Source organism: Corvus kubaryi, unplaced genomic scaffold (genome assembly GCF_017639235.1).
Source record: "Corvus kubaryi isolate FWS band 111438036 unplaced genomic scaffold, C.kubaryi_AGA036_p1.0 66, whole genome shotgun sequence".
Classification (NCBI taxonomy): domain Eukaryota; kingdom Metazoa; phylum Chordata; class Aves; order Passeriformes; family Corvidae; genus Corvus; species Corvus kubaryi.
In genome coordinates, this window is record NW_024582054.1 from 23,013,052 (window position 1) to 23,033,506 (window position 20,455).

General features: G+C 39.4%; 1 long non-coding RNA gene across 1 annotated transcript in view; it reads left to right on the forward strand.

Annotated features, from left to right (window-relative positions):
- LOC121673960 overlaps window positions 1-20,127 on the forward strand; it is a 163,938-nt gene extending 143,811 nt beyond the window's left edge. Inside the window, exon 11 of the long non-coding RNA XR_006019375.1 lies at window positions 11,436-20,127. This is a non-coding gene — a long non-coding RNA (uncharacterized LOC121673960). The remainder of the gene's footprint in view (window positions 1-11,435) is intronic.
- Window positions 20,128-20,455: the final 328 nt, after the last annotated feature.

Consider the following 20,455-nt stretch of genomic DNA (forward strand, 5'->3'; position numbering starts at 1 on the left):
GAGTAATCAATGAACTCTGTTTCCTGAAAACAGTTTCACCTTTGAGCTACTAGTGCTGTAATGAAGAGGGTGCAGTATATACTTACATAAAGAACTTAGAATCTATTAGCACCTGTGCTGAGCACTAAAGCTGCTGATACTTTGCATGCAAATTGTAGTCATCATCTGAGAAGAAGCAGAGTTCATAGGTTCAATATTCTCTCACTTTCAATCTCCTATGTCAGCTGTGTCTTAACCAGCTGGGGGCAGAATTACATTCTGGAAATTAGTGAGAAAAAAAGGTAAAAATTGAAAATCTACTCTCTCTGCATCTAGCCTCCCCATTCATATGTTATAAGTCAACATGAAAAATCCTAGCAAGTATAAATGATATCTGATTTCACATTATATTTTTAAAGTGTCAGTACTCAAGTAGGTTTACATTTGACAGGTGATTTAAATACTTCAGTACGTTTCTATAGCCATAAGAAAAAGTCTTTATCAGGATAAAGAACTTGATGAAAGTATTAATTTTGTGCTAATGTGAGGAACATTACTACTATTTTTTTACATGCAGATGTATGAGGCATTTTATTAATCTTTATAATTTTTTCTAAATATTTCATTGCTTGAGGACACTTCAATGACTGATAATATATATTGTTTATCCTACATTTATCTTCTATACTGATTCTTGAATGCTATGCTCTGAGTATATACCTTATTATGATTGGTGCAATCTTACCATAATGGTACGATAGACATATCTGTATTTCTGTAAGACTTCTAAGGATTTTGCCTTTGGTAAAAAAATGGTGGGTTTTTTCACCTCATACCAAAATAACATTTTTAGTACCTACAGCAAATATATGGCTCAGCCATCTCACAAGCTTTAATACCTTTTCCCTCACATCTCTCACAAAAGAAATAATCGTGGTGGTCTCTGTGCTCAGTTTTTGAACACCATGAAACTGTTCTCTGTTTAATCCTATCTGAAATAATATTAAAATGGGTCTGTTGTGAACACTGTGACTCCGAAAGGAGACAGAAAAATCACAAGTATAGACCAGCAGAGTAAAACAGTACACAGAGTTAATGAAACAGAATTGAGAAAAGCACTCCTATGGGCAACGAATATTTTGCATCCCTGCTCAGGGATGTCAGTAGGTTCATGGTAGTTCGCCTATGGGATGGTGCCATGAGTGTTTCACACTTCGTATCAGTTTCATCCCTGGCTGGTCAGACTGACCAGGTTAAAAAGATGAGAGAAAATTCATCCTCAACATCTAATGATATATTAAGTTACTGAAATAATACAATGCTGAAACTAGATTCAAATTCTGACAAGATTAACATGTAGCTCCTTCTAGGTTCTTTGTTTATGAACATGGACCACAATATTTAAATCTTCATGTGAGGTCTCCTAAAACATGAGAATCTGGGCTTTTGCTTTAGACCAGTGAAGATAAGAATGAACCACAGGATTTGTCTTGGCTTCAAAGTTTTTCAAAATCTAGCAAATTTCAAATATTTCTGAAAATTCAGGAATTTTTGTTTGGACTTACCTTTTGTTGAAAGCGTGCCTCTTGCATGTCTGTGAGAAACATAAAATGAAAAGAATACTTCACAGCTAAAATGAATGGTTGTTTTAAACGATTTTCTCCCCTTTGGATTTTCAAATCAAAGACAACATCACTAGGATCGAACCAGAGGATTTATTAATATCAGAGTAGTTTGACTTTACCATATGAGGAAGGTTGTCTTGTCCAGATGTTACACTAGGAATATATAAATCATTATCATTCTGGGATCTGATTTTCAAAATTACTCTCAACATAGACCTGACTCTGCCGCAGTGTACATTGAAGCAGATGATTATGAACACCTCTGGATAGTTCATCATACATCAGCTCTTGTCATTGCATTCAGCTAACAGAAAAGACAAAACAATATAGAGTGTATGAGTAATCAAATAAATGGAAGATCACTTATACCATTCAACTTTATTTTGTTGTGGCCATGTTTCCTAACAGACTGTGTTTTGAGCCTGGAGTCAGGGCAGAGTGACCTGCACTGACCCAGGAGGACACAAACACCTGTTGGTTTCTGTTAGGCCAGAAAATTGCTCATTTATTTCTCTTTACAAGGAAATTGAGCACATGAAGTCTAAAGCAGCCAACCTGTTTGGCAGCTCAGGCATTACAAATAGTAATCTCACATCAAGTTTTAACTTTGTCTATAACTTTCTTTGCTTCTTTTAGAGAAAACTGGGGCTGTGATTAAGGTCTTTCTCTCTTATCTCACCAGCTGTGTCCATAAAACCAGTAGGAATATTATTTTGGAGTTTTTTAACCCTCAAGTTCAAACTGGCTGATGGTACCACCTTTTATTGAAGGGAAAGCAAAGGGGAGTGAGAAGAAAGATGGAGAGACAGACAAAACGGTTACATAAAGCTCATTTCCATAGGAAGCCAAGTTAAAGTGTCTTTATCTGTAGGAATGGTAACACTTAGTTATGTAACTCTCCAGCTTACTTGAAGAGGTGATTAGCTGTTCCTAATTAAGCATTCAGCTACAGTCCCATTATAAGACATTTTCCCCTCTCCAACAACTCAGTCATAAATTTAAAAAATCAAAATGTTATAACCCCCCACCAACAGGCCCATAAAAATCCCTATGCATTCACATTTTTAGGGTTAAGGCTTACTGACAACTTGAGTACTTTATGAAGATTGTGATTAAATTGAGTAAGTACTTTTTGAGATTAAAATACTTGAAACAGCTTATTTTTAAAATATTTGCAACACCTATTGTTCCTTTGTATCCATCTCTGTGTCCAACAAAATCACATAATACCACAGAGTTTGAAACATAAGTAGATTTCAATACTGACTGTGCAGAAGTCAGTTTTAGGGGCAGGAACAGTAAAATGTTTAAGAAATATCTCTATTTGAAAAAATCTGACTTATTTATCCACCTATGAAGATGGCAAGGAGAAAAAATCCCCAGAAAACATAATACTTTCATCATCAGACTCTGAATTGCACTTAGGTGTTTCTGAAATCTCTTTTTAAAGCTCCCATTTCTCTTTAAAACTTCCTGCAGAAAGCCATTTTTCCAGGCAGAAACCAGAGGAATTAGAGGGAAGTGATTTCTTGACGAGGTGGCAGAGCTGGGGAGGGAACCCAGATCTGTGTGTCCTTCTCACTTGGCTGCTTTTGTTGGCAGCAGCTAAGGGAGCTGAACTACCCGTGTGACTCTCTGCAGACTGCATGCACTGTGATAGCCAAAACTCATGAATGTTCTTACTTTGCAGTGTTTTGTTGTGCCTTGTAAAAGCTGTGGTGAGTGGGTACCTCGTTAATACTAAGGGATCTTGGGGTTTGTTTTGCAAAGTCATCAGCTGTGACTTCCATCTAGGTAAGATGCTGATTTCCATGTGGTGCTGTGCTGCTGTGATTCATTAGATTTCACCCAGTCTTGCCCTAGAATTGGGGAAATTAAGCCCTTACATGTTGCCACGATACTCTGTTCACATTATATTTTCTGCACTATCTCAATTTAATTTACCTTGACTTGTATTAAAGGTTTTCTTCCAAAAGCCCTTTCTTATAGACCAAACCAATGAATTCAATGTGAGGAAGGCTAGACATCATCTTTTCACTCAGAGGAATAGAGCACAGAAGAGGAAGCCTTTAAGATGCTACTATCCATCCTTTTACCTGACAGTATATAAAGAACATAGTATAAGAGTAAGGACTGAAGAGTTAACATCTTACATTAATCTCACCCATTATATTAAGTAATATCTTCCTCAAATGACTGTACAATGCAGTACTAATAGTTTCACATCAGGATTTAAGAAGTATTGTAGCCCTTGAATAATTTTCTTTATTTAAGTCCATGACAAAATTACATCCCAAATAATACACAGACATCTGCTTTGAAACTTGCTCAGACTGGTGGGATCAGTGGAACTTTACAGCCAGACCATTCAAGAAAAGATTCCTCAGTTTTCGCTCATCATGCACAATTATGAGTTTTGACTTCAACTACTTATAATTACAGTATTCTGAAATGATGTCCTAAATATATATGTTTCACAGCATGACTGTGACTTCAAGCAAATTCCCTTGTCTGAGGCTCTTGGTAAAGTAAAACTGAATTAGTGAGAGTACAATAAGCAAGTTACAGTGTTTAGATACAATAACCAAAAATAAAGTTAATTTAATCTTCCAAAGTAGGACAGCTTTTCAGTGTATTCGTCACTATGGAGATTTAGCAGTAGATTCCAACTTGCATTTTAAGAGCAAACTTACATAATTGTGAGTCCTGGTGTGGTACTGCTGAGCGTATTCAGGCTGGAATTACCAGTTAGACAGATCCTGCTTAGCCTTGTAGTTAAAACATGCTAGTAGTTTACACACGTGTATGACAGATGATAATAACCATCTTTATAATCACCTTTGGATTTCTCTTTTCTTCCTTGCTCAATGCCACCTAAAAGGGAAAATCAGTATTTGTGGTCAAGGCTGGAGATTCCTGGGGTTTAATTTTTTTATCATTTAGCTAGTTTTGTGAATGAGGATGTGAAATATTTTTGCAACATGTATTTTAAGTAAACACAGTTCATTTATTTGTTTGCCTATTTATTTATTGGTAGACAATATGTATTTGTGGGTGTATGTAAAGATATTAATGAGGAAAAAATTATTAGATGCATTTAAGAGATTTCTGGGCGCTCAACCTTGTTAAAGTATGCAGAACATTTTTTGTTTTGATAGAAAAATTATTTGATTCTGGCAGTATTTGTTGCACATACTTTCTTCATTCCTACATGATTGATTGTAACCAGTTCTAGTCATTACATAACTTGAGGTAAATGTTTTGCTTTAAGTTGTCCATGCCTTAGATTCTCCAGCTGAGAAATGGTTGAGAAAAATAATCTATTTCTCACGGTGTTGGGAGGTTTAATTAAGTGTTTATAAAGTATTTTAAGACTTTTGCATGGACAGCATTATGGATGTGTCATGTAATACTATTATTAATGTATATTGCAAATTATTTTTTATCTCTGGCAATTTTCCATTACTTTAGAAAATTAGTCTAACCTAAAATATTGGCCAAATAGACAGAATATCTGCAATTGCTTTAATAAAAGTTCAATGATGGACTCATGTTGACTTTTATCTTCAACAATCTTCCCTTAGAGTCTCCCAGAAACATAGAACTTGAGCGATGCTTCTAATTGTTAGCTTCAGGCTAAAACTTTTCATCACTTTCTTTCGTTACTTTCTGTTAAACTCATTGAATGAAAAGGCTTGATAACATTTTATACTGTCTAATTCTTTATTTTGGGGAATACGAAAGACGAGTTTGACCTTCTGAATTTTCAGTCTAAACTTTGGTAACAGGGAGCATTCTTGTTTTCATTCATATTAATGCTGCATCTATCTCTTTTGCCCTGTAAAAAGCCATTAATATTGTTCTATTAACCTCTTTCTAAGTAATAATGACCTTTCCCCTGAAAATGCAATTATTGGACTTTTTTTTCCCATAATAAATCTCATTTATTAGAAAGTTTGGCCTTGTGCACTTTGTTCTCTGCCATTTCCCTAAAAAAAATCATCTTTATTTTCAAATAAGTACATTATTTTTATTCAGAAGAGTATTCTATAGTGTGTGTACTTGGTCATAATTGTAGAGGAGGTGATGGTGCTCAGTTTGATTATTTCTCTACCTTTAGAAAGAAAAAGGCTGTAGTGACTGTGCTCTACATTGCTCCATTGCTCACCGGTGCTCTGGCTGTTTGTAGCTGCAGCTTTTTGCCAATATTTTCCAGCCAGGTCAGTTTGGTTCTTGCTGATGTCCAGTCCAAATGATCTCTGCTTTGTTAGACAGAGCTCCTATGCCCTTTCTGAAGCAAGCCATGAATTTTTTGAGGTGTTGCCATCAAACATTCTCCATTTCACCATCAGCTCCTGAGAGTAGGAAGGAGGAGAAATATGACACATCTCCTGATGTGTGTGGCAATGCAAACTTCTGGGGGGACTGGAGGGGAGGCAGGGGAAGAGCTGTTATTGTGTTCCTGATCTTTGAGCTGCTGCTTTTGTCAAGGGAAATGATGAGAAAACTTTCCTGTATTCTAAAGAATACAACAGTAATAAAAGTATCTATAACCTCTCCACATCCTTGATGAAGCAGTGGCTGTAGCAGAGGGAATTTTCTTCACCCCAGCAAAACAATGCTAAGAAGCAGTGTAGAAGAGCTGTATTATTGTCCTGGTTCTTCTCCACTCCCCACTCTACTCTTGCTAGGAGGAGTAGGCAGTTGCTTAAGGTCAGAGAAAGGAGGAAGGTTGTGGCAAGTCCTTTTCTCTGGCCATTTTCTTTCCCAATTATAAAGAATCCTAGAAGAAGAAATGTGAAAATCCATACAGTTTTTCCTACCTACCTAAATAGGAAAAACACATGTAGGGGAAGAATATTTTTGTGGTTATAGGTCTAGGCTGGAAAAAGGAAAAAGTGGATTCAGAGTCTGGGGTGGGTTTTTTATTGTTTTGGTTTTTTGGTTTTTTTGTTTGTTTGTTTGTTTGCTTGTTTCTTTTTTTCTAAGCAGAGGCAAAAAAAAAAGGCTTTTTTTAATTGAACCTATCAAATTAGAATACAAGTTTCTTAAAGCATGAACTGAAATAAAGGCAGAAGTTACAGACTACACATTAGGAAATAGGAAGGGAGGCTCAGCTTTATGAAGATTCTCTAAGAATGTCAGAAAATGGATGTTAATTGTGTACCATGGACAGATAGAATGTCCTTCCATGTATTCTCCCCACCCATCTTCCAAATTAATCAGACATGTTGTAATGAATGTTAACATAGAAAAACGACTTTGTACCATGTAGGTAGGTAGACATGAACTATACCGTATGCACAATTTTAAGATGAAGAATTTTTTTTAAACTATATTTTTTCTAACATTTGTTTGAACTGCATCCTTCAGAAAACTGCATTTTCTTTGTATTTCCTGGCTCTGTGACTCATCAAAATGAGCTGTGCTAGTCACATCAAATGATGTGTTTCATAGAATAAGACAGGAAAAGCAGCACACTGAGTCATTGTCACAGGGAGGGTGGCTGCCAAACCACTATTAGACAACATAGGGAAAAGCGAACATATTAAATGACTGGGGTCACAGAAACACAGCCTAGTGGCAGGAAATCATTTACAATCAGGTGAACATGAGTCTCCTCATCTTTTTAGTCTGTAGTTTAAGGAAGAGACACGTGCTATCATGATTTTTACCTGCCTATCAACTTCTGCCCCCACTAACAGTGTAAACTGTTGGCCATCAGAAATGCAAAGTTCTTAAGTCACTTCCTAAAAGTTGATGTTTGTACGAAGCTGGGAACATCTCATTCCTGAGAAAAGGGCTGTAACTCTGGTGCAGCCATCACCTGCTCCATGTGCCCTGCTGTGCTGGCCACTATCCCACCTGCACTGGCTGGCCTGGCAGCCATCGTGGGGCTCTCAGCTCAGCACAGCACAGCCTGCCCCTTGCCCTGCAGTCACAGAAGGATCTGGGGCTGTTATATGCCTGGGTCATCCTTATGGACCTGAGAGAGTAAGTGGAAGAATGAGATGGCAGTGGAGACTTTATGTGGTACACTAGATGTGGTGATGATACACAGTGACAGAAAGAAGTGTGGAAATAAGGAATTGCAATATAAAGCTACTGCAAACCTGGATTCACTTTTCCTGGTGAACACCTTTCAGTTCTGTCTAGGTTCAACCAATTGCTCTAATTTAATTTATAACCTTATTCTGAGTGCTCAGGTTATGCTTCTTCCTAGAGGCACTTAAGCTTCTGCTTCAGCTCTGCTAGGAATGAAGGTTTGTGCAACTGTACTGTTTGTCTGCTGCGCCCAAAGTCAATCGAAAACAAGGCCCAGTTTTGACAAACTTGATTGAGGAGTGGAAGTCCCTATTTAAATTCCTGTAAGTTTAATGAAAATGAATAAGTGGCTAGAAAAAATAGTTTATGCTAATTATCCCTCAGCAAGCCAAAATTAACTGGCTAGTCAAACAGCCTTCTCCTGATGCCAGGCTAACTATAGCAAGAATTATCTTTTCCTTGCTGGGGCACTGTTCTGACAGGGAAAATGAAGGGATATAGGATAAACATTTGTATGACATTGGGGTTTCATTTGTCTTCTGATGAAATAATCTGACTGCTATGAAAAACTTTTTCATTTTTTAAATATTTGTAAAAAGGGAAGAAGGACTACAAAAACTATTGCAGCATACAATTGTTTCCTTTTTTTTTCTCCCATTGATTAATCTTTGAAATTTGATAACTGTCCATAATATCTGGGTTATTTTTTAGGCTGGTGATTTTTACCTGCTTCTTATTAGGAAAGCAACATGTATACTTCACTTGCTTTCCTTTAATTATTTTTGTATTTTAACAGACTCATGAACAGAAAGCAAAAATCTGGATATTCCATTATTTTAGCATGTTGACGTGGATTTGATTTTCTTTTTATCATTGTAAATTTGCTCATGTCTTCAACAGGCTTAAGAAGAAACAAAGACACAGCAACACATACACACCATGACAATCTGGACTCAATAATTATGGAAATATAAGCTGTTATGCTGAAACTCCAATATTGGCATTTAATCAAACTGATATTCCAAATTTTTTTCCCAGTAACTAATTCTTATCTCTAAATTATCTGGTAGGATTTTTCCTGTGGTTTGCTTTCCTTTTCATATTGTTGCAGACACAGACAGGAATTATCATCTGTAGAGTGTGCCACATCCACTTACATCAGCATACCATGTTTTTTTGCTTAATAACATCTATTACTGTTATCTGACAGAATATAGCATTCCATTCATTACACAGCTCAGATCTTTAAATATTACCTTTGACAAAAATTTGCCAAATTTCTTCCTTAATATAGGAATGTGGGGGGATGCTTTTACTGGGATTTTACTACTTCTGTGTTCATAGGGAAATACCCACATTTCATATTATTGAGATTACTGCTTATAAATGTGAGCACATTTATTTTTCACTCTACCATCACAGAGGACATAAGGGATAGAAGTTATATTGCAAATGTATGTGGCAGCTGGGAAAGGGTTTGTTGTATCTGCAAATTCAGTTTGCAGGCACTGTTCTGTAACTGGTTTCTATTCTAGGATGTACAGAATAGGAACCAGTAGCAGCTTCTGCATCCCTACACAGAGGTCTGATACTTAGAACTACTAGGACAGAAGGTCTGTGACTGTTCTTCTCTGCAGACTGACTTAACTGAAGGGTGAGACCTAGCCTGGAAGCCTTGATGAGAAAGCATAGCTCTCACCTCCTCATATGAATGCAAGAGGAAATATTGGGTAAAAACCGTTGAAATTTCTATACAAGCACAGGAGAAGGGAGAAGAGTCATGAGCATTGAGCCACATAGCCCTGAAGGGAAGACCTCCCCATGTTGCTTTTGTTAGTGAGCTCAAAGAAGGATTGCAAGGACTCTGGCTATCTGTGGGTGAAGATATTGAGAAGGCAGCACTGGTGTCCATGCCATGCATCACTTTGAGCATAGTTCAAAGGTGCGTTTCCACTGACTTAACTGAAGCACCTTGTAAGGCACCCTGAAGTCATTAGAGGGGAAACACTAGCACCCTTTTTCTTATACTAGTATGCTTCTATCATAATTCACTTATTTTAAAAAATTATTGCAACTGTAAAACAGAAGAAAAAATACAAAACTTCTGTGATTCTCAGTCAGTCTTGTTATATTTAATTTATGGCAAAGAAAAATAAATTATTAATTCATACTTTTGAATGTGGAATCAACAATACTGTGACTGGGGTCTTGCCTTTTCTACAGACAGTGCTCTGCGTTGGTGGGATTAGCAAGGCAGAGTTTGGAGCAGTGGTGTTCCCTGAAACAGTTTCACTTTCTACAGCTGGCTGCTTTTTCTCCTGGACGAAATTTCGTTTGAGATTTTGGTTCTGTTTGATTTTGGAAGGTCAACCTGTGACTCTAGCAAAGATCTGCTTTTCAGTAGTTTTCCAGCAAACAGGCTTAATCAGGTTTGATATTGCCCCATTCGGACACACACATTATGTGCTCACACATCTGCATCACTGCATCTGCAGACCCTACTGATGGTGTCCTGGTATCAAATTCATTGTCGTGGTTTGACACTGGCCCAGCGCCAGGCACCCACGAGAGCCGCTCTCTCGCCCTCCCCTGCCACAGCCGGGCAGAGGAGGGGAAAGGAAAAAAAAGTTAACAAACGCTTCGTGAGTGAGATAAGGACCGGGAGAAACACTTCAAGGGCGAAACAGGCTCAACTTAAGTTGGGAAGTGAATTTATTGCTAACAGAATCAGAGGAGGATAATGAGAAGTAAAAGAAGCCATTAGAACACCTTTTTCCCCCAGCCCCTCCCTCCTTCCCACCGACAGCGCAGGGAGACAGGGCCTGGGGGTTTGGTCAGTCCATCACCGGGATTTCCTTCCGCTGCTCCAGGAGAGGAGTCTTCCCCTGTGAGGCCGTGGGTCCCTCCCATGGGAGACAGTTCTCCTGAACTTCCCTGGCGTGGGCCCGCTCTCCCGAGCAGCGGCCGCACCGCCCCTGCTGCAGCGTGAGCCCCTCCCACGGGCACACAGCCCTCCCAAACTGCTGCGCCGGGGCTCTCTCCTTCCTCGGGGTGCAGTCCCCCAAGGACAGGCTGCTCCAGCCTGGCAGCAGGGCCCTCTCTCTCCAGCGGGTCTCCCACTGGATCACAGCCTCCTCCAGGCATCCACCCGCTCCGGCACGGGCACCTCCCCCCCATGGACCCATGGGCTGCAGGGGCACAGCTGCTGCACCATGGGCTGCACCATGGGCTGCCGAGGAACCTCGGCTGCGGCGCCTGGAGCACCTCCTGCCCCTCCTTCTGCACTGACCTTGGTGTCACCATGTTGTTTCCCTCACATGTTCTCACCTCCTCCTCTTCTCTGACTAGCATCCAAAATCTTGTGACTTTGTTTTGATTTTATTCTTAAATATGTCATCACAGAGGCATCACCAACCTCTCTCATTGGCCTGGTTTTGGCCAGCAGCATGTCCATCTTCAGAGCCATCAGCCACTGACTCTGCTGGACACGGTGGGAAGCTTCCAGCAGCTTCCTCACAGGAGCCGTCTTTGTGGCCCCCTGCTACCCAAAACCAGGCCGTGCCAAACCAATACATTCATCTAAAAAGAAGCTGCAATGATGCTCAGTTTTCCCTGACAAGCCTTATTTGGGAGTATATGTAGTTGCTGCAGTAATGTAATTTGTTAACTACTTTGGAGGGTAACATCCTCCGCCCCACAAGTTTAGGCTGTAATGTGCTACTGAGCAAGTCCACACAAAGTGTCTGTGATCATTCACCTTAAATATATATTTTTTATTTTCAGCAGAAGAGGACTGCAAACCTTCTTTCACACAGTAAATCCTGGCTCACTTCCTGCCCTTGGAAAAGATTATTTCAATACCTGTGAACATGTGCATTACAAGAGACAGGCTTCCTCCTTCCTGTATTGAAAACTGAGCTCTGAATATTTCTCTGGGAACCTCAAGCATGGAGAATTAGCACATTGAACAAAGAATGTCTTCCTGCCCCTGAAAGAAAAAAGGAGTTGACTGAGGTAGCACCAGTGTTACAGGCTGAGGACTAGCTCCTCATGGCTCAGAAGCAAAAGAGAGAAATGAAGCCAAAGCCTCCTACAGCAAATTTTGCCCTACCTCTTTTCTCCCTTTCCAGTACCAAACTGTATTGTCTTAATCTGGGAATGTGATTTATTTGTGAAATATCTAGTGGGTGGCAGAGGTGGGGAGCAATGCTGCACAAAGCTCCCCAGAGCTGCTGACCGAAGTAAATAGTGTGTCATAACACATTTATCAAATAATAATGGAAACCATATAGAACACATAGGAGGGGGAGGGGGAAACCCCACTCCCCACTGGGAAGTTACTGAATATTTCAGCCAGTTTATAAAAGGATGTGTACATGTATTTGGAAAGGGGGAGGTTTTTCTAGCTTCACCTCTGCAAATAAATCATTGGCCTGGGATGTCTGAGCAGACAAGTGAAATGGATGAGCACATTATAGATCAAGGAGGTGGTATTCCTGCCTTGGTTAGTTTGAGACAGACCACCCAAGCACTGTGGGACTAAGATGAGACTGTAAGTTGTGCCTGTAGAGTTCTGAAAGGCCCAAGCTGCAGCCTCTGACATGGCATGAAGGTGGGGGATAAAATAAAATTGGTGGTATTTCTCATATAGCGGGCATGACTTATCTGAACTGATGCTGTTCCTAATATTATTTTTTCCTTTGGCTGGATTGCCCCAATAGAGAAAATGAGAAAGAGAAAAAGTGGCAAAGGTGTAATAGTTATGCCTGTTTTGAAAATAAGTTAAAGTTTAGGTCAAATAAAAAGTAAAAAAAATAAAAATTTATTGATCTTGTATTTGTACATTATTCTCTGTTTGCCTATAGTGACTTTCAGAATACAGAAACCATAGTCAGATACTCTCACAGAAATTAAGAATTTTGCATCATAACTGGTCTATTGAAGTCATCAAGAATTACTTATGGAAAAAGACACCCATTCCACATGAATAGGGCTTACAGAGCATGGATGAGTATTACCAAAAAATTCCCAAATTAAAAGAAGTCTGACAAAGATGGTATTCTTATAAATACATGTATAGTTAACACTTTGGAATTTTTGCAAGGAAGACGTAGATATGAGGTTTGGAATGATCATCTTTAACAGGGAAACCTCTTAGAGTGAAACTGATCACCTTTTTATACTTATACATGGCAATAGTGGTTAAAGGCTGCAGTGCACATACAGTATTGAATTAGATGAATTTTAGGTTGTAAGGAAGCAAGGCAGGAAGCATAGAAAATTATCCACAGAAAATGATCCTCTTTTTTTTTTTTTTAAGAAAAAAAGCTGTCTTGATGTTTTTCTATTATAATTTAAAATTTTATAATTCTTAAAAATTTCTATTGAAGGAATATTGGAAGTTTGTACCAACATTTCTCTTATAGTGGACAACCTTAAATTGTTTTAAAATTATTAGAAAAACAAAAAAAACCCAACATTTTTTTTAAAAAATGATGGTTTTCCATCCTTTCCTCCTGGCTTGATCATGTCTGATAGCAGTGCAGCAGCATTTGCAGTCACATGTAGCCCCCCACCCTGCCAGGTCAGACACTGGTTTTGGTTGGCGACTGGGCCAGAGGCTGTGAGATGAAGCCTTGGGACAGCTCACCTTTAACACCTGCCAGGGGATGCCCTGGCCACAGAGGGATGGTGCTGGTGGTTTGTCTCTGCCTCCCATAACCAGTGTCTGAGCGGGGTGTCAGCTATGCTCCTGGAAACGGGATCTTCGGGCTGACGTAGGAGGCTGAGATGCTCAGCAATTAAGTCCCTGTATCACATTTCTGAGGAATGGAGACATTAACTCCCCATATTCAGGCTGGATTTCAGCTTCAGCATTCATAGTGCGTCTACCTAAATCTCCCCTGACGTTTTGATTTGATACAGTATCATTCAGTTGGTGCCTTAAATTGTGCAGCGCAGCTTTTTCTCCCCACACTCTTGAACATCTGCTCTGCTTCAAAAGTTGCTGCTGAGTTTTGCCTGAAAGAGAAGATATTATTTTCTTTTTTTTTCTTGCTTTTTTTTTTTCCCCCTCAAGTTTTAAGGGGAACTGACCCTAGGCAGGGGATGAACAATTGGTGTTTGTGCTGGAGAACAAGGCTGCAGGAGACTGGAAAGAATCCTTCTCTGCCCAAGGGCTTAAGGCACCCAAGCAACTGATCTACAGCTTGTGCTGTAAACTGTGGGCTATGGTTGCAGCTGTGATCTCTGCATGAGATTTACAGCCCCTGGATTTGCCCCTGCTGTGTTCCCAGCCTGACTAAAGCAACTTGCTTCGTTCCCAGCATGTCCTTGCAGAACGTGTTGCACATCAGTTTGGGGGGTATCTGGAGGCTGCTCCACAGCCTCATCAATTCACATAGACTGCCTACAACCTGGCCACTGGTGGGAAAGCTCTTCCTTGTCTCAAGTCCATTCTTGGAGGTAAATGTGGTGTTATCTAGGTGCTCAGCTACAGTAGTGACTAATTCTCTAGGTATTAATAAAAAGTCAAACAAATGCCAGATGTTGTTGAAGTAAAAGGAAAATTCCTTTTAAAGAAAGTTTATATAGGGGGTTGTTACACCTGGAACTATCTGGATGTTACCCTGTTTTCCTACTGCTGCTGTCTACATTGAGGCTAATTGCACCCATTCATGTAGAAGTTTAGCAGTTAAGCAACTGTACAGTGAGAGAGAGGACAGCAAAGAGAGCTGCCCGGAACGGCAGCAAAGCAGCACGGTGGAATGGGTTTTGGGAGGAATGCAGAATTGAGGGAGATCTGTGGTCCTGTGAATCCTCTTGCCTCCTTTGTTCCCTCACGTAGAGGTTTCTCCAGCAAGATGTCCTTTGTAAAGGAGCCTTCTTGTGTATTTGCTGGGCGCCTCCTTAGCACTTCCTCAGGTCTCTACATTGTAAGGCAACCTCAGAGCATGGAACGCTCGCCTGATAACTCTGTAGCTAAATTAATATGTAAGAAATGCAGTATTAAAAAGGGCCAGAAAAGACTGATTTGTTGTTGAAAGCATTGTCTAATGCATATTGTTGAAAGGATTCCTGTAGGCAAAGAAGACAGGTTTCCTTGACATAAAGAATAGGCCTTGATCCCATAATTATTTTGGCAGGTGCTTAATTCCCAAAGTGTGAGTTATCCTATGAAATTCAATGCACATAGTGAAACAAAGGAGTGGGAAGGGAGGAGGAAGGGATTACATCTGTTGAGAGAAAGGCAAGAGGGGCTCTCTGAGAAAATGGGACTGAAAGGAGGATTGAAGGAGGAGAGGAAGGGCGATTGGCGGATGAGAATAGGAAAGAAATTCAGATTTGAAGTTGAATCAGCATTTGCTGACATGAACGTGACACTAATGGAAAGGATTTGGGAGAAGAATTGATATAAGGTAATAGATTTGTTCTCTCCAAAACATTCTGTATGCAGGTAATAACATGTAGAGTTTGTTTATAATAACTTAAAGTGACATCCTTTGGTTTCAAAGTGAATTCATGGTCAGAAACAAGGAATGCCACACTCACCTGTTTTTCTTCTTCTTTCCTTCTTTCTTGAAATTTATTTCTGGAAGTCATTAAAATTCAGATCCCATCATTTGTAACAAATGATGTGAAGTGTTAGGTACAGTACTTGGAATATATGTTTGTTAAAATGAAGGAAGAGACTCTTCCAACACTTTGGGATTTTATGAATGATTTACATCTGGTGCTAAAGTTCATAAATGAAACGTGGGAGAACCAGATGCTTCATTTCTTGACTGCATCGTGTCTGCACATACTGATGGTGAATTGAAAATAGGAATGTCTCATAAATCAAGAAAATCTATTTTTGTACTCTTGATTTCTATTCTGAACATCCATATAACACCCAAACAAAAGTGGTAAAATTGGTTCCTTGAGAAACCCTTTATGTTTAGTAACAGTGTGAACATGTTAATAAAAAAAAAAAAAAAAAGAGGGAGGAAAAAAAGGAACCCATTTTCAAAATAAAAAGTGCTCAGAATGAGCAAGCGTTCTTGGAGATCAGCATTGAAGGCGCTTCATTTAGCAAGAGAAAGACTGAATGGAACTTCTGGGCAAACTCTGCCAGCCATACAAAGAGCTGTGGTGTATAATGAGGTGACATTTCACGGCTTTTGGCATTGGGTGGAAATTTACTGACATGATAACTGAAAGCAGAATCTGGCCCACCGATTGAATAGGAAGATTAAAGCTCACAAGCACACATTTAGAGAGAGAGGAGTGAAGTTCAGATGCTTAATTTTTCCATCAATGTTTTGGAATGGTGCTCTTAAGCCTTCCCTCTTTTCTTGTTGACATTTTCTACTGGCCTCAGAACTGGAAACAATGCATCTCATGTTGTTCAGGTGCCACTAAAATTTTTGCAAATAGGCTTTTAAAATACAATTTATTAATTTACAATGAAAGAATAAGCACAAGTCTGTCTAAAGAATTTTTTAAATAGAACTAAAAGATTCCTACTTCCTTGATTTCATAGCATGTGTTTATACACATATTTTAAAATATTATATTACAATTCCAAAACTACCTGTGAGAAATGGCAGGGTGGCAATAATAAGTTTGGATGAACAGGTTGTACCAAAGGGTTAGCAAGTACCAGCTGATGCGTGGTAGTGCCCACATGTGTCCTCTTGGCCTCCAACAAATGCATGGTAATTGGAGTGGGCTCAGCTCACTGTGCAGATGTGTGAGGCTGACTTGACTCACCTTGCAGTTGCTGTGGGGGTAATAGTGTGCTTCCAGGCAATTCTTGCAGCTCAACAGAAACTTGTTACCATGTGGGATCTTGTTTGTGTGTCTAAGCCCTGGATGTGCATACCTTGCTATTTCTGTTAACAATTGAAAACAAATATTTATTTAAATTTATTTGCACATCCTACACACAGATTGAGTGTAGGTGTGCTGACAGAAGGGAGACTTTAGGAAGGATTTCATAAAGGTGAAGGAAATGGCTTAGCAGCCAGGTTTCAAGGAGGCACCCCAAATGCAAGGAGCATCCTGAGCCATGGAGGGCCTCGTGATGGTATCAAGATATGCACTGCTGGCAGAGGAGGTAGAGCTTGTGAGCTGGGGGAGCTGACCTTGCTTTCAAAGGCAGGTAGGCAGATTGTATAAACACTTAATCAGCTTATATATTTGCTGCTCCAATATTTCTCTTATGGAAGCCAGTGGAAGTTTTGCCTTTTATTTCAATAAGAACAAGATCAAGCTTTTCTAAGGGGAATATTCCATTTCATGCTGGTCATTGCACCCACTTTCAGGCTGAGGTGGAGTCACTAGAAGTGACAGAAGCGCTCTGTATTCCTTTTAGTTACTTTGCTGCTCAAAATGTGTCCCTAACTAATACAATTTGCTATATGTCATAAAACACAAAGGAAAGCACTTTTCACGCCAAATATCAGAAAAGCACTCTCTTTTCTCAACTGCAGAAGTAACAGAAATGATGTGTTCATTTTAAATTCCATTCATGTAGGCCCTAATAAAAGCTATTATAAAATACAATTGTGTGGAGACAAAAAGAGAGATAATATCACTATAGCTCAATATAAAATTTAAGTAATTAAGACATGAAAACTATTACACAATTTACTATGAATGCAATGTGAATAATAAAAGGTTTAACCATTTCAATTCTGTTTTGTTGGGGGTTTTTTGTTTTTTAGGGTTTTTTTTAATAGTGTCTTTTGAAAGTGTTTGAGGTTGAAATATTCTTAAAGATCTAAATTCTGTATTATTTCAGAAGTTGAGCAGGACTGAAAAGTAAGGTAGCTGGGTTTCCAAAGAAGTCTCGTACATATTTTTAGGTATTTTGATGTAAATGTGGCACTCTACCACATAATGGATTCTACATGAAAAATGTCAGTTTCAGGTGATTTTGATTGTGGTTGTAAATAAAACAGGACATACTGAGTGAACTGAGGAAGTATTTCAGCAGTGCAAGTTAAGCAGCTGCATAATAGATATGAAATTGTGTAGATAGACAGATGGGTCCCAAGATTAAAACAAAAACATCCATAAAAGTACTGGAAAGAAAAGTATTTTTAAACAGGAGGTCCTTAAGCTCTGCATTTTACTTTCACATGATTCACCACTGTGTCCTCTCCTCTGATGGGCTTCACCAACCCTATTGGTAAATGGTTGAGAGGAAAGCTCAGTCTAGCCGTTCTCTAGCTGAGCGACTATCAAAATCCAGTATATTTAATAGACATTTAAATAGACCTATAAATATACATTTGTATTTTATATATATGAATGTATATATAAAAATAGACATTAATAGACATTTAAAAGATACCATTTTCTTGTTCACTGCCATATGCACGACAGCCACAGGCGTATACCAGCCTGTCTGCTAACACTTAGCAACATCTGCTCGATGATCCAGTCCCATCTTTTTACTTCATTCCAGTGTGATGGTGTGTGTATGTTTTCTAGCTCAAATTCGTGGCCAGCACTTTGCTTCGGCCGTGTCCAGGCTCTCCCCATGGAGCAGCACTCTCTGGAGCCGTGGGAGCTGCGAGCTCGTGCTGGTGGTTCAGTAGGTGGCACTCTTCCCCTTAGATCAGCCCGAGCCTTGGTCCCAGGTGCCGCACGGGAGATGAAGCAGGAGCTCCGCAGGAAGTTACACGACAGAGCCTCGTCTTGCCCTGCTGGGATGCCAGAGACTAGCGTTTGCCAATATCCAGGTTGGAATACATCCTACACTGGACCACTGTATGTGGTTCGTGGGCCATCCTGAGCTTATGGAGCAGCAACCTCCATACCTGTCCTGCACGGAGGAGAGAAGCAGGGACCGTCTTTAGCAACTGGGCAACATTTATGCTCAGGATCCAGTTCTGCCCAAAAACCTATACAGGGAATGAGAACAAGGTTTAGAGATCAGTAAGATGCAACTCCGAGGTCCACTGAGTTGTTTAGGGTGACATTTTCAAGAAAAGTTCACTGGTCTCACTTGGTAAATTTGAGGAGCGCTTGTTTGCTAGGTCTTCAGAAGTTGATGATCTGCAGTTCCATTTATCATAACTTTGTAGTACTCAAACCTTTGTCTGCCACGTCCCAGGTGCCTCAAACTGGGAGCCTTTTTATATAAAATCTTAGTCTTCAACATGCCTTAATTTCTTGGCTGTAAAATGGAGCTGCTAAGACTTATATATTGTGTTAAGACTTCCGGATGTGTAGTAAGGGATGGAAGTGTTTGTGATGTACTAGGCAAAAAAAGTAAAAAATTCACTTGAGCATTGTGCTTATATTTGTTTTTATGATGAAGAATCTAATTGTGAAGTTCATCTCCTGAACCTTTGGGATCTCTCTTTTCCTATTGTCATGGCTTGTTTCAAACTGGGATGAATCCTCCCACATATCACAATGTGTAAGCGAAATAATGATAAAAGGCAGTAATGATAAATTTGGCCCATGAGATTTTAATTTTTTATATTTTGTTAGTTTTGTAAATCACCATTTCTTCTTAAAACTGCAGAATATTATCTCCATTAAAGTTATATGAATGACTCAGATATTTATATACTTTAGGAACAATCATTAAAACAAATAAATAGTCCAAGTTACACAGGTCAAGTCTTAGGATAGGCTTTATAGGAAGAAAGATTTGCAGGTTTGTGGTTTTGTAGTCTCCCCAGTAACTCATCCCATACATAGTTTAATATTTGAGATATAAATTATTCATGAACAGTTTTTAGTAATCAGTGAATTAGCCACTTGCAATTAAAAAAAATTGACCTCCTCTTCTTGCATTTAATCTGAGTAAAGTCACTGTCATTGCTGTGTGATTGGGTCTCATCTATTTTTACCTGTTGTAGCAACTGTTTTGATCCAAAATTGAGAAAACCACCCTAGAAACCTTAAAAAAAGGTAAGTCATATACACATACATATATATATATATAACCCTTTTCTCCATGCAGAAAGACAATGCAAACTGTCAAAAAGAAAGGCAAACCTTTAGCCCTGTGTTTTGGGCCTGGCTGAGATGCAATTTTTCCCCATAGCAGCCTTCACAGTGCTTTGCACTGGTAACTCGAAAAGTTGTAACACAGCAATGTTTTGGCTACTGCTGAGGAGGGCTCCAGCAGCATCAATGTTGTCCCTCCAAAATTCCACCCCCAATCCCTGACCCGCTCTGCCAGTAGTGTGAGAGTGGTAAAGATCTTGGGAGGTGACAGTTTGGCAGCTGAACCAAACTGACCAAAGGGATACTCCATACAATATGGTCTCTGCTCAGCAGTAGAAGCTAATGAGAAGGATGAGAAGACAGGGGCATTTGTTATTTATGAAATTTGTCTTCTGGAGTAAGAACTACATGTACTGAAGCCCTGCTTCCCAGCAAGTTGCTGGACATACTTTGCTTTCTAGAAGTAGAGAATATTTTTTTGTTTGTTTTCTTTGCTTCTGCATGCTCAGCCTTTTCTCTTGCTTGATTAAACTGCCTTTATCTTGACTAACAAGGATTGCTTTAATTCTTATTTTTCTCTGCCTCCCCTGCCAAGGAGGGGAGTGATAGAGCAGCTTGGTGGGCAACTGGCATCCAGCCAAGGTCAACCCCACCACACAGCCACCAGAAATATCTAGAAAGCCAGATTACATATACCAAATATTTTGACATCTCTATTTGGAAAAGTAATGTCATTTTAGAGTGGATGACTCTTCTTTCCCTTTACCAGATAGAGCCTGAAAGAAAACACTGACTTCAGAATGTGAATTCTAAGAATTAAAAAATTTCAAAGAATTAAAAAATTTTCTTTG